Source organism: Nicotiana tomentosiformis, chromosome 5 (assembly GCF_000390325.3).
Source record: "Nicotiana tomentosiformis chromosome 5, ASM39032v3, whole genome shotgun sequence".
Classification (NCBI taxonomy): domain Eukaryota; kingdom Viridiplantae; phylum Streptophyta; class Magnoliopsida; order Solanales; family Solanaceae; genus Nicotiana; species Nicotiana tomentosiformis.
The window spans coordinates 45,947,802-45,964,032 of NC_090816.1; the positions used below are offsets into that span (position 1 = coordinate 45,947,802).

The 16,231-nt window shown below is 40.6% G+C and overlaps 1 long non-coding RNA gene across 1 annotated transcript; it reads left to right on the top strand.

Annotated features, from left to right (window-relative positions):
* The first annotated feature begins 405 nt into the window (after window positions 1-405).
* Window positions 406-1,065, top strand: LOC108947700 (uncharacterized). The gene is made up of 2 exons (XR_004510780.2): window positions 406-897; window positions 991-1,065. It is a non-coding gene; the product is annotated as an uncharacterized lncRNA (long non-coding RNA).
* Window positions 1,066-16,231: the final 15,166 nt, after the last annotated feature.

A 16,231-nucleotide genomic window follows, 5' to 3' on the forward strand; every position in this document is an offset into this window, starting at 1 on the left:
GTTTTGGACGTGCTTCGGGCCATTGGAATTCAGTTTCAGGTTGCTAGTGTGCTCGTGTGTTGGTGATGCAGTTAGTTGCGAGCACCATTCGCAATTGCCAAGAGGGCAGGGGGTGTTAGGTGTCGCAAATATGACGCCTTGATCGCATTTGCGAAGATAGTACTGGGCTTGGGCAGGTGGCATTTGCAACCACTTGGTCGCTTTTGCAAGAGGTCTGCATCTTAAATGCGAAGCCCAAGTCGCAATTACGACATCTCCTTGGGCTGACAGGGTTCGTTTTTGTGATCCCTGTGTCGCATTTGCGACATCTGCATACACACGTCACCTCGATCTATATAAGCCCACAACCCAACCTAACTGAAGATTCTTCCTTTAGCCTTAGTCCATAAACCTATGTATTACTTATGGGTGGACTTTCACTTGGTTACGGATAGGCAAGTGATATTTTGGTGAAGCATTTAAAGAGACTAGAAGAGCAACTCCCTAGGCAATTTAGGTGCCCAATTATCTTTTTTCTTTTTCATATTTGTAATATTTTCTTATTGTTTTGGCATCTGTTCAGTGATTACTGCTAATTTATTTTTTTGTGTGAATATCTTGTTCAAGATTTATCTTTTTGAGGTAATTAAAAATCTACTGTCATATGGCTTTTGCCACTATCTTTGTCAGTATATTTGCTGCCTTATATTTCTAATGTGGAATGGTTTGTTCTTACAATTTTACTCTTATTAATATGCAAGTTATACTGACAGAATGGACCAAAGACTTACGATCAATGAAATTACACCATTGACTAAAGAATGGACTTTCAAAGTTCAGTCCGTATACAAATTTTGGCCGAGAGAAAGTAGGGATCATTGAGTTCATTCTCAGACAATAATTGTTCAAGATGAAAAGGTAAGTGAAATTACAACTTTAACTGTAACATACGATCTTCTAACTTGTACTCTTCCAATAATTAGAGTATTATCCGTCTTAATAAAATTGCAGGAGGAACAAATTTGTGTAATATTGTATGGTGATGACATTGGACGATGTGATAAGTTGTTCAAACGTTTCGAGACGTATCTCATTTCAACTGCCAAAGTTAGAGATCCATATCCTTATTCAATACATATCAGAAAAGTTTGAATGGGTCATCGACGGGTTCACTATTATGGATTCCAAAGAATAATCAAAATGGAGGCACCATTACCTCCTCCTCCAACAATAACAACAATATCAACAACGACCCAGTAAAATTTTACTAGTGGAGTCTGGGTGAGGATAGTGTGTACGCAGATCTTACCCATATCCCGAGGGATAGATAGGCCACCATTACCTCCTCCGAGGAGACAAAATACAATTTCTTTCCTCGATGTCGAAGAACAACCTTGAGATGTTGAATTTGGTTTGCTATTCTCACAGCAACTCTTCCATGCTTCACTGCCAAATGATTTAACTTCTATTCATCATCTTTAAAGTCCACATATGATAAGGTTGAGTTATCAGAAGACCAAATGCAAAATTAACAAAAGCGGCTATTACCGGAGCATGGAAAGAGATATCGAAACTGATGAATGGAAACTATGGGGGAAGGGAAAGTTTTTCTTTCTAAACTCTCCCTAGAAGAGAGTAGCACGATCACATCAACTATTAAAAGGTGGTTCCTTAGACATCTTTATTTGTTTCCATTTAGTCTATGTCTTACAACAGTTTAATCTTCTATCACATAAGAAAACATCTAGCTAACACTCATAGATGTACAGTAAGAAACCTCTTTTGTTCACTATATGGGAAGACTTGACAAGCAATGGAGGAATTGAGTTATTGAGGCAAGTGAGGCAACTACAAGAATATTCTGTTATTCTTGCAAAGCGAATAGCTACTGCCAAATACCGTGGTGGTAAGACCATGATCTTTATTTTTTCTAATAATACTTTCACTTTATTTATTAACAAATTTTGCATACACAGTTTCCCGTTTGGCAACAAGATATAACTCGACAATCTTAATCAATCCCCTCTATGTGCAAGCAACTGAATTACGGAGTTAGTACAATACAAATTGCATTTAAAATAAATCACATCATTATTTAACTATTGTTACATATAAAAAAATCATTTTATGATATTTATTATGTCAATTACGGGGAAAAGGACTACAAACAAATGCTAATGGCATACACTTTGAAAAGCCCATCGGAGTCACCTTCATCACTGAATCTTGTAGTCATTGATGATAAAATATTATCCGTTTCGGCTAATGATATACAAACCTCTACTGTAAGTTTATTAAATTATAAGATAAAATACTGATAGCTATCACGCCAGAGGTTGCCATTGTGCATCTTTTATACAATATAGCTAATTGTCCAACATGCTCTATAACAAATTCACGTGAACCCAGACAAAATGAGAACGCGTATAAGCCCACGCGAATGCGACTCACAAAATCTCAGACCTACGTGATCGCAAACATCATCACCCGATCGCGAATAACAAATTCGTGTGAACCCAAACTTCTCTTTTCCTCTTCGTGAACGCGACTAGACCCATGCATTCGCGATTCACTGCCTCTCCAACATACGCGATCGCAGACCCAAGCTAGCGAACGCATAGAAAACAAATCCCGGCTGCCACAACAATACTTCGCGATTGCGATCCTCCTCTCGCAATCGTGTACAAGAAAACCAACACCAGCAAAATCAAAAATCTTCCAAGGTTCAAAATGTGCCGAACGTGATCCGAATCACACCCGATGCTCCCGAGACCTCAACCAAATATACCAACCAATCGTAAGACATCATACGAACTCGCTCGAAGCGTCAAATCACATCAAACAACACTAAAACCATGAATCGCGCATCGTTTCAAGCCTAATAAACTTATGAACTTCTAACTTCTACATTCGATATCGAAACCTATCAAATCAACTCCGATTGACCTCAAATTTTGCACACAAGTCATAAATGACACAACAGACCTATTTCAACTTTTGAAACCAAAATTTGAGTCCGGTAACCACAAAGTCAACTCTCGGTCATACTTCTCAATTCTCCAAACTTTTAATTTTCTAACTTTCGCCATTTCAAGCCAAAATCACTTACAGACCTCCAAATCACTATCTGGACACACTACTAAGTCCAAAATCACCCTACGGAGCTACTAGAAACGTCAAAACTCCATTCCGAACCTATTTACACATAAGTCAATATCTGGTTAACTCTTTCAACTTAGGCTTGCAACCTTGGAACTAAGTGTCCCAATTCATTCCGAAATATCCCTGGATCCGACCACCCCGAAAGTCACATAACAACAATTGAGCACAGAATATGCAGCAAATGGAGGAATAGGGCTACAACACTCAAAATGACCGGCCGGTTCATTACATCCTCCCCCTCTTAAACAAACGTTCGTCCTCGTACGGGTCTAGAATCATACTTGGAGTCTCAAATAGGTGTGAATATCTGCTCCACATCTCCAGCTCGGTCTCCCAAGTAGCCTCCTCGGCTGGGTGACCTCTCCACTGCACCTTCACTGAAGCTATGTTCTTTGACCTCAATATTCGAACCTGCCGATCCAAAATGGCCATTGGCTCCACATCGTAAGTCAAGTCACCATCTAACTGAACTGTGCCGAAATGCAAAACATGAGACGAATCGCTGACATACTTCCGGAGAATGAAAACATAAAACACTGGATGACACTCGATAGACTAGGCGGCAATGCAAGCCTATAAGCCATCTCTCCAATCCTCTCAAGAACCTCAAATGGGCCAATGTACCGAGGGCTCAACTTACCCTTCTTCCCAAACCTCATAACACCCTTCATGGGTGAAACTCTGAGTAATACTTTCTCTCCTACCATGTAGGCAACATCGCAAACCTTCCGATTGGTGTAGCTCTTCTGTCTAGACTGCGCCGTATGAAGCTGATCCTGAATCAACTTAACCTTGTCCAAAGCATCCTGAACCAAGTCAATACCCAATAGCCTAGCCTCACCCGACTCAAACCAATCCACCGGAGATCGACACCGTCTCCCATACAAAGCCTCATATGGAGCCATCTGAATGCTCGATTGGTAGCTGTTGTTGTAGGCAAACTTGGCAAGCGACAGAAACTGATCCCAAGAACCCCCAAAATCCATGACACAAGTGCATAGAATATCCTCCAAAATATGAATAGTGCGCTCGGACTGTCTGTCCGTCTGAGGGTGGAATGGACACCGGCACATCGTAAAGGCAAACAATCTCGTGGATGTAGATCTCAACCAACCATTCTGAAGAATAAGTAGTCCCAACAGAAATGAAATGCGCGGACTTGGTCAACCAATCCACAATTACCCAAATAGCATCAAACTTCCTCGAAGTCCGTGGGAGCCCAACTACAAAGTCTATGGTGATACGCTCCTATTTCCACTCCTAAATCTCAAGCCTCTACAGCAACCTGCCCGGTCTCTGATGCTCGTACTTCACCTGCTGACAATTTAGGCACTGAGCTTCAAACCCCACTATATCATTCTTCATCCTCCTCCACCAATAGTGCTGCCTCAAGTCCTGATACATCTTTATGGCACCCGATGAATGGAATACCGCAAACTATGGGCCTCCTCAAGAATCACCTCACGTAGCCCATCCACATTGGACACACAAATCTGACCCTACATCTGCAACACCCCATCATCCCCGATAGTAACCTCCTTGGCATCACCGTGCTGAACCGTGTCCTTAAGGACAAACAAATGGGGATCATCATACTGACCCTCTCGGATGCGATCATATAAGGAAGACCGAGAAACCACACAAGCTAGAACCTAATCGGGCTCCGAAATATCTAATCTCATGAACTGATTGGCCAAGACCTGAACATTTTACGCAACCGACCTCTCACCAATAGGAATAAATTCAAGGCTACCCATACTCACCGCCTTTCTACTCAAGGCATCGGCCACCACATTGGCCTTTCCGGGATAATACAAAATGGTAATATCATAGTCCTTTAGCAACTCCAACCATCTCCGCTGCCTCAAGTTTAGATCCTTTTGTTTGAACAAGTGCTGGAGACTTTGATGATCCGTAAATACCTCACAAGATACACCATAGAGGTAATGCCTCCAAATCTTTAATGCATGAACGATGGCTACCAGCTCCAAATCATGAACATGGTAGTTCTTCTCATGGGGCTTCAACTGGCGCGAAGCAAAAGCAATCACTCTATCCTCCTGCATCAAGACACACCCAATACCAATCCGAGAAGCGTCAAAATACACAATATAAGAACCCAATACTGAAGGCAAAACTAGAACTGGAGTTGTGGTCAAGGTAGTCTTGAGCTTCTAATAGCTCTACTCACACTTATTTGACCACCTGAATGGAGCACACTTCTGGGTTAACCTGGTCAACGGTGCTGCAATGGACGAGAAACCCTCTACAAAGCGACGATAATATCTCGCCAAGCCGTGAAAATTCTAAATATCAGTAGCTGAAGACGGTCTGGGCCAATTCAGAATCGCCTCTAACTTCTTTGGATCTACCTTAATCCCCTCACTGGACACCACGTGCCCCAAGAACTCTACCGAACTGAGCCAAAACTCACACTTGGAGAACCTGGTATAAAACTTCTCCTCCCTCAACCTCTGTAGTACAACCCTCAAATGATGGGCATGCTCCTCTTGGCTACGTGAGTACACCAAGATATCATCAATGAATACTATGACAAACAAATCAGGATATGGATGAAATACACTATTCATCAGATGCATGAATGTTGTTGGGGAGTTGGTCAGCCCAAATGATATCACAAGTAACTTATAGTGACCATAGCGGGTCCTGAATGCCGTCTTCAGAATATCTTAGTCCCGAATCTTCAAGTGGTGATGCCCAGACCTCAAATCAATCTTAGAGAATACGCTCGCTCCCTGAAGCTGGTCAAATAGATCATCGATGCGCGCCAAAGGATACTTGTTCTTGATTGTAACTTTGTTCAACTGCCTATAATCGATGCATATCCGCATAGTACCATACTTCTTCTTCACAAACAGAACCAGTGCACCCCAAGGCGACACATTAGGCCTAATAAACCCCTTATTAAAAAGCTCCTGAAGCTGCTCTTTCAAATCCTTCAACTATACTGGTGCCATACGATACGCAGGAATAGAAATGGGCTGAGTGACCGGCATAAAGTTAATACCGAAATCAATATTCCTGTCAGGTGGTATGCCTGACAGGTCAGCAAGAAACACATTCGGAAAGTCTCGCACTACCAGAACATAATAAATATTAGGAGTATTAGCATCAACATCCCTCACAAAGGCCAAATATGACAGACACCCCTTCCCAACCATCCGTTGGGCCTTCAGATAAGAAATTACCCTGCTGGAAACATAATCTAGAGAACCTCTCCACTCGATCCTTGGAAACAACGGCATCGCCAACATCACGGTCTTAGCGTGATAATACAAAATAGCATGACATGGAGACAACCAATCCATACCCAAAATCACGTCAAAATCAACCATACTAAGCAATAAGAGATCAACCCTAGTCTCAAATCCCCCAATAGTCACTACACATGACCGATACACACGGTCTATAATAATAGTATCACCCACCAGCATAAATACATGAAGAGGTGAAACAAAGGACTCACGGGGTATATCCAAATAACGAGCAAAATATGATGATATATACGAATAAGTAAAACCAGGGACAAATAATATAAAAGCATCCCCGTGGCATACTGAGACAATACTTGTGATCACTATGTTTGAAGCAACAACCTCTAGCCTAGCAAGAATAGCATAGAATCAAGCCTGGCTGCTACCTGATCGGCCTCCCCCTCTAGGGCAACCTCTAGCTGCATGAGCCCCACTCCAAGCTGGCTGAGCGGATGGTGAGGTAACTGGTGCAAACGTTATGGCCTGACCCTCCTGCTGAGCTGGACCTCCCAAAAGACGAGGACAAAACTTCCTCACATGACCAAGCTCCCCACACTCGTAGAAACCCTGATCCGTCAATGGTAGTGGGGACTGAATCGGACCCCAAGAACCAGAATAACTGCTCGAAGAACCCAGCATTGATGAACCCTGAACTGATGGAGCACGAGATGAACTCTAAGATGGGAGGGCACTGAGAGATGACTGACCCGGGCGAGCACTATAAGAACCATGGTTGGCTGATGTGCCACGATGAACCAGATGAGCCAACTGAGCGGGCCTATAAGGATAACCCCTGTTGTGGTGGGATTGACCCCCAGAAGAAACAACACTAAAACCACCCGAACCACGAGGCCTCTTGGCCTCCCTCTCCTCACGCTCCTGACACGGACCAGATCTAGCCGCCTAGCAAGATCAACAACCTCATCGAACATAGCACCTGATACATTCTCTCAAGTCATAACAAAACGCAGTCCATCGTTGAGGCCGTCAATGAACCTCCTAATTATCTCCCTTTCTGTGGGAACCAACCAGATCACAAGAGAGCCAACTCTGAAAATCTCATCTCGTACTGGGTCACAAACATGCCCTCCTAGCATAGCTGATCAAACTGCCTACACAACTCCTCCATACGGGTCGGTGGCACAAACTTCTCCAAGAAGAAAACGGGGAACTCGTGCCATGAAAGTGGTGCAGCACCGGCTGGCCTGCTTCACTCATAAGTCTCCCACCATCTGAAGGTTGCCCCCATCATCTGGAAAGTAGTAAATAAGACTCCACTAGTCTCCAGAATACCCACCGCACAAAGAATTCGCTGGCACCTATCCAAGAAGTCCTAAGCATCCTCTGACTCATTCCCATTGAATGATGGAGGCTTGAGCCTCCCAAACCTCTCTAGTCTTTTCTGCTCCTCATCACTCATAATAGGACCCACCTGGGCCTGAGCAACTTTAACCGACTGGGCTGGTAGTACCCCCGGTGTTTGAAGTCCCTGTACCACCTGCTCTGGAGTACGGGCGGCAGGAGTCTGAGCACCTTCTCCGGCTTGAGAAGTGGTTGGTGCGGCCTGAACTGAAACCGCTTGAGCAAGGCTAGTGCAAACAGTCAATATCTGGGCCAGAGCCTTCTGAAGCCCTGGAATCACAATGGGCACAACTGGTGCATGAGCTGGTCCCACCGGCTCAACCACATCTGGAATCTGCTCCTAAGCTAGAATAACTAGTGGGTCTGTAGGTGCTGCTCTAGCTGCTGTACGAGCTGTACCTCGGCCTCCACCGCGACCTTGGCCTTTGGTGGCCCTAGCTAGTGGTACTAGTGGTCGTCCACCCGAACTGGTAGCACGTGTCTTCACCATCTGTGAGAGAATAGAATCACAGAAGTTTAGTTCCCGAAATCAACAAATCCGCACGACAAGAATACAAGAATGTGAAGTTTTCCTAAGGGTTCGGCAACCTCTCTAAGAAAAGTACAGACATCTCTGTATTGATCCGCAAGACTCTACTAAACCTGCTCATGACTCGTGAGACCTATGTAACTTAGGCTCTGATACCAACTTGTCACGACCCAAAATCACATGTGTCGTGATGGCACCTATCGCGTTACTAGGCAAACCGACAACTCACAAATACGGGCATCTTTAATTCAAAACATACTGAAATAGGTTTAAGTAAATGAAATCTCATAATAACAGTGTGAAAACACCGCAATTCAATACATAATTTTCCAAAATTCGGGTGTCGCTGAGTACATGAGAATCTATACAATAACACGGTCTAATAACTGAAACACTTTCTAGGAAGGTAGAACATTATTAATAAAACTAAGAGATAAAGGAGGAGAGTCAAGGTCTGCGGATGCCAAGACAACTACCTCGATAGTCTTCAAACTGAATAAGCTCCAACACTAGCAATCTCCGTGCTCGAAAGTACCTGGATCTGCACAAGAAGTGCAGAGTGTAGTATGAGCACAACCAACTTAATAAGTAACAAGACTAACCTTTGGGCTGAAAGTAGTGATGAGCTCAACCAATACAGTCCAAATATAGAGTTTAACAGTACGGAAATTACAGGAAATATGACAATAATATCTCATAGAAACTCATAATCTGTTAGTACACAGTACATGAATGTAGACATGCTTCAAGGTTTAACAGTTAAGCTCAATACAGATAAAATATGCCAAGTATGACTGATATGAGAAATATTACATCTATATATCTACATGCCAACGTGCATATCACATGTGATGCAACACAATGAAAACCTCGCGTACTCACACTCTCAGAGTACTCAATCTGATTGTCTCAATTCCCGCTCCTCACACTCAATCACTCAACATTGTACGGTACCTGCGCTCACTGTTGGTATGTCAAACTTCAGAGGGGCGAATCCTGCCAAGCACTAATAATAAGCCAATCTGGCCTGCTGCGGCATGCAGCCTGATCCCATAATGATAAAGCCTAAAAGGCCTGCTGCGGCATGCAACCCGATCCATATGTAAGCCATAAGGCCTGCTGCGGCATGCATCCCAATCCATAAATCTCACTCACAACACGACTCTCAGGCCCCAACTCAGTCATCAATCTCTCCAGTCTCTCGGGCTCACAAATCTCATGCCAGTTAGCCCAAACAATGATATATAACACAACAATAAATAGTAATAGAGGCTGAGATATGATATGCAAATGATGGATGTGACTAAGTACAAAATTGCCATCTAAGCAAATAATTCAACAGCAGAAATGACCGCAATGGGTCTCATCATGATGAACATAAAGCCTAACATGATTTCTAACATGAATTTGCAGCTCAATTACTCTAACACATAGAGATCACATGAATAGAAACAAGGTTTGATGACTACATAGTACCACGGAATTGAACGGATCACAATTTCTACTGTGCACGCCCACACGCCCGTCACCTAACATGTGCGTCACCTCAACACTAACTACATAACACGAAATTCAAGGGTTCATACCGTCGAAATAAAGTTTAGAAGTGTTACTTACCTCAAACCGTGCAAATCTCTACTCCAATAAGCCCTTACCTCGCGAATCGGCCTCCAAACGCCTCGAATCTAGCCACAAACAACTCGATACAATCAACTCAAACTATAGGAATCAATTTCATATGAAAAAGCTAAGTTCTTTAACAAAAATCAAAAAGTCTACTACAAAAGTCAACCCCGGGCTCACGTCTCGGAATCCAAAAAAGGTTAAAAAATCCAAACACCCCTTCAACCACGAGTCCAACCATACCAAAATTACTCAAATCCGATCACAACTCAACCTTCAATTCCTCAAATTAAAGCCTAGGAAGTTTCTACAATTTCCCCCCAAATTTTCAACCCAAAACACTAATTAAATGATGAAATCAATGATAAATTCATGTAATTTAACCAAATATGAGTTAGAATCACTTACCCCAATCACTCCCTTGAAAATCTCTCCAAGAATCGCCTCAATCCGAGCTCCCAAAATTAAATTGTGAAATATAACTCAAACCCTCATTGTTTATATTTAAGAGTATGCCCAGATGTCCTTCTTCGCGATCGCGGAAAATGCTTCGCGATTGCGAAGCACAAATCCTAAGCTGCCAAAAATTTACTCAACGTGAATGAGTATAAGCCCACGCGAACGCGACTCACAAAATCTCAGACCTACGTGATCGCAAATAAAACATTCGCGTTAACCCAGACTCCTCTTTTCTTCTTCGCGAACGCGATTAGACCCATGCGTTCATGATTCACTGCCTCTCCAACATATGCGATTGCAGACCCAAGCTCGCGAACGCATAGAAAAAAATCCCAGCTGCCACAACAACACTTTGCGATCACGATCGCGTACAAGAAAACCAGCACCAGCAAAATCAAAAATCTTCCAAGGTTCAAAATGCCCGAATATGATCTGAATCACACCCGAGACTCCCGGGACCTCAACCAAACATACCAACCAGTCCTAAAATATCATACAAACTCACTTTAAGCGTCAAATCAAATCAAACAATACTAAAATAATGAATCGTTCATCTATTCAAGCCTAATGAACTTATGAACTTCTAACTTCTACATTCGATGCCGAAACCTATCAAATCAACTCCGATTGACCTCAAAGTTTGCACACAAGTCATAAATAATACAGAAGATCTATTCTAACTTTCGGAACTAAAATATGAGTCCAGTAACAACAAAGTGAGCTCTCGATCAAACTTCTCAACTCTCCAAACTTCTAATTTTCCAACTTTCACCATTTCAAGCCAGAATTACCTACGTACCTCCAAATCGTTATCCGAACACACTCCTAAGTCCTAAATCAGCCCACAGAGCTACCGGAACTGTCAAAACTCAATTCCGGAGTCATTTACACATAAGTTAATATCTAGTCAACTCTTTCAACTTAAGTTTCCAACCTTGGGACTAAGTATCCTAATTCATTCCGAAACATCCCCAGAATCAAACCAACCACCCCAGCAAGTCACATAACAGTAATAGAGCACAAAATAAACAGTAAATGGGGGAACGGGGTAACAATACTCAAAATAACCGGCGGGGTCATTACAGTTAATTTATAATATACTTACTATTTTTTACTTCTTACACCTTAAATTTTATGGATCTTCTTTTTATTTAAGTATAAAAGGTTTATTGTAGATCTTTAACTATTCTATTCCCTGAGATTAGACCTAATATATAGTTTCATGTAATAAGTATGAACCTAATATTCACTATGGGAGTTTGAATATAAACTCCTATGGTATAACTTGCAACACTTTTGAATGATACTCTTGATGAATTTTTGCATGGACTAAAAAGGAAGAGGAAGAAATGATAGAGGAAGATATTCTTGCAAAATATGGCTGCTTTATTAATTGTTTTAGACCAAACTCTACTGCATCGTCTAGAAATATAATTGAATTCATCCTTTGATACAAAAAGATAGGAATATCTTAGTATCTAATCTTCCAAGTGCCTTTCTCTAGGTTTTTGAAGTAAGTGCATAGTCACTTTGTGTGGCTAGGAAGATAAAGATATCACTACCCAATATCCCACCTTAAAGATCGTGATGGCACCTAGTTCTAAGACTAGGTAAACCTATCACTCAACAATACCAGACATAATTTAACAACTCAATATTTAAATAAAATTGAGAAAATAAACCAAAACATAGCCAATATAATAATACCACAATCACATTCCCAAAATTGATAATACTGAGTCATAAACTCTACAAGAGGTATATAATGAATCTAAAAATACAGAACTGTTTGAGATAAAATAAACAGTAGAAGGTGACTCCGAGGCCTGCGATCGGAACAACATGTATACCTTGAAGTCTCTGTAGCAACGTAGAATCAGCTCACTAACGACCGACATGCACTGAGGTACTTAGATCTGCACAAAGAATGTGCAGAAGCATAGTATGAGTACACCACAGTCGATACCCAGTAAGTATCAAGACTAACCTTGACGGAGTAGTGACGAGGTTCAAGTCAAGACACCCACTAGTCAAATAATATATGCAAAATATCAAAGACGGGCAATAGGAAGAATAATAGAAGGCAATAACCGTAATTTTATCAGAACAAGTGATAAAAACTTAATACAAGTAAAGGCTCAGTTTCAACAATGAGACATCAAATAGAATCACGCGGATATGGCACCTTGTTCCCATATTACTAATCACCCTCGCATGGTAAAGACCTCGTGCCACAACATACGTCACACCACGCACGACAAAGACCCCGTACCACAATATAGATCCAATTCCATATCAATTACTCATAAAATATTCCATAGAACTATCTAGAATAAAATAAAGTAATGCATAATAACAACTTTCTCTTTATTTCAATCTCTTACGCTACCAACAACTCAACATAAAGCGAGATAACAACCCCACGTAAGTAAATCTATCTTGACAACTGAAATATCAAGTAATAAAAGAGGCACAAATTGTCAAGTTAGAAATCACACAACAAATCATATATAAATGTATGACACATGCAAAGAAGTCATAAGCACAAACAAGAATACCTCTTCTTCACCACCACACAAACATCATCAATAAACGCCCCCATGCCATTACATATCATCCCCACATAGCCACCCTTATCTCACCACGTGCGTAACAGTAAAGTAATTGCCTGCCTTATCTCGTCACACGCATTATAATAATCATCCCACCATCTCGCCACATGCGCAAACCCGATATAACCCACCTTGTCTCGCCACATGTACAATATCAATAATAATATTAGCATGGCAGAAATCCCGTGCAAATGCCCGAACAATCCGCCCAACAAGTCCACATGTACCATAATTATAACAATACAATATTTCAAAAAATATCATCAAGACATCAACTTATAATCTGCCAACATAGTGCACAAAGACAAACCAATAAAGGAAATGCGGATAGGTGTTCAACATATGATCATGAATTCAACTAACTCACTTTGGCAACAATCCCACAAATGCCCAACTTGGCTAATTAAGGAAATTATAATCCTACAACATGATCTCTAGCATGGAACATAAACTCAAGTAAACAACTAAAGTGAAAATACGTAATGCAGAGATCTCTCAAGCAAAACAAGGCAATAAAAGCAACCTCGGGTTAAATCTGGTCATAAATCACATATACGACCATGTACACACTGGTCACCTCGTATACACATCATTTACATATAACACAAATAAGAAATTAAGCCAAATTCTAAGGGATAATTCCCCCACAAAAAGCTAAGCAAGATACTTACCTCAATATCTCTCAGTCAATACTCTAAGTCTAGCCAAAAACGAATTCATAACATCAAACAACGTGAGAGAATTCAACCTCAATTAATAAAGTTAAGAACTTTACACATTTCCCAAAAAGTCAACAAAAGTTAACCCCAGGCCCGCCCGGTCAAAATCCGAGTTGAAGGGTACATCTTGACTACCCATAACCTCACGAGTCCAAATATATGTTTGGTTTTCAAATCCAAGTCTAAATCGACTCTCAAATCTCAAATTTTTATTTTTCAAAACATGGTAAAAAGTTCCAAAAATTCCTTTCAAATCTCATGATTTTGATGCTAAAATCCATAAGTTTAATAGGACTTGATAAATCATCAAAATCAGATCTTTAGTTTAATGTTCATAACACAAGCAATGAGATAAATTCTAACTAATTTCTTATGAATTTTAACATCAAAATCATGAGATTTGAAAGGAATATTTGGGGATTTTTTTACTATATTTTAAAAAATAAAAATTTGAGATTTGAGAGTCGATGGACTCGGATTTGTAAATCAAACACATATTTGGACTCGTGGTATATGGGTTGTCAAGATCTACCCTTCGACTCAGGTTTTGATCGGGTGGGTTCGGGGTTGAATTTTGTTAACTTTTTGAGAAATGTGTAAAGATTTTAACTTTATTAATTGAGGTTGAATTTTCTTTCATTGTTTGATGTTATGAAGTCATTTTTGGCTAGATTTGGGCCGAACAGAGGTGAACGTTTAAGGAAAATATTTTTAGAGTATTGATTGAGAGCTTTTGAGGTAAGTATCTTGCCTAACTTTGTGTAGGAGAATTAACCTTTAGGATTTGGCTTAATTGCTTAATTGTGTTATCTATAAACAATGTGTACATGAGGTGACGAGTGTGTACACGGTCTTATGTGTGATTTATAACCGGATTTGACCCGAAGTTGCTCTTATTGACTTGTTTTGCTTGAGAGATATCTGCACTACGTGTTTTCACTTTGGTTGTTTACTTGAGTTTATGTACCATGCTAGAGATCATGTTGTAGGATTGTAATTTTCTTAATTGACCAAGTTGGGAGTTTGTGAGATTGTTGCCAAAGTGAGTTAGTAATTCATGCTCATATGTTGAACACCTATTCGCATTTCCTTTATTGGTTTGTCCTTGGGCACTGTGTTGGCAGATTGTGAGTTTATGTCTTGATGACAATTGTTGGCATGTTATGTTATTATGATTATGGTACATATGGACTTTTTGGGCGGATTGTTCGGGTATTTGCATGAGGTTCCTTTCATGCTAATATTATTATTGATATTGCACATGTGGCGAGATAAGACGGATTATATCTAGTTTGAGCATGTGACGAGACAAGGTGGGATGATTATTAAAATATGTGTGGCGAGACAAGACGAGCAATTACTTTACTGTTGCGCACGCAGTGAGATAAGGGTAGCTATGTGGGGATGGTATGTAATGGTCTGGGGGCGTTTATTGATGATATTTATGTGGTGGTGAAGAATGGGTATTCTTGTTTGTGCTTATGACTTCTTTGTGTGTGTCATGCAATTATAAATAATTTGTTGTGTGAGTTCTAACATGCCAATATGTGCCTCTGTTATTTCTTGATGTTTTAGTTATTAAGATGGATTTACTTATATGGAGTTGTTATCTCACTTTCTGTTGAGTTGTTGGTAGCGTAAGGGGTTGAAATAAAAAGAAAGCTTTTATTATGCATTACTTTATTTTATTCTTGATAGTTATCTGGAACGTGTTATGAGTAATTGATACAAAATTTGATCTATATCGTGGCACGAGGTCCTTGCCGTGCAAGCGTAACTTATATTGTGGCACAAGGTTTTTTCCGTGCGAGGTGTAACGTATGTTGTGGCATGAGGTCTTTTACATGCGAGGGTGATTGGTAATGTGGGCACGATGTGCCAAATGTGTGCGATTCTATTTGATGAATCGTTGTTGAAATTGAGCCTTTACTTGTATTAAGTTATTATCACTTGTTCTGTTGAAATTACAATCATTTCCTTCTATTATTCTCTGTGTTGCCCGCCTTTGATATTTTGCACAGATTATTTGACTCGTGGGTGTCTTGACTTGAACCTCGTCACTACTCCGCCGAGGTTAGTCTTGATACTTATTAGGTACCGACTATGGTACTCATACTACGCTTCTGGAAATTCTTTGTGCAGATCCAGGTACCTCAGCGCGTGTCGGTCGTTAGTGAGATGATTGTGAGTTGCCATGGAGACTTCAAGATATATTTGATATTCCGCTAGCAGGTCGCGGAGTCACCTTCTATAGTTTCCTTTCTGTTGTTTATTTTATCTCAAATAGTTCTATATTTTTAGACTCATTATGTATCTCATGTAGAGCTTATGACACAGTATTATCGGTTTTGAGATTGTGATTGTGGTATTATCATATTGACTATGTTTTGGGCCATTTTCTTAGTTTTATTTAAATATTGAGTTATTTTATTTTGTCTGGTATTGTTGAGTGATAGGCTTACCTAGTTTTAGGGACTAGGTATCATCACGATCCTTAAGGTGGAATTTTTG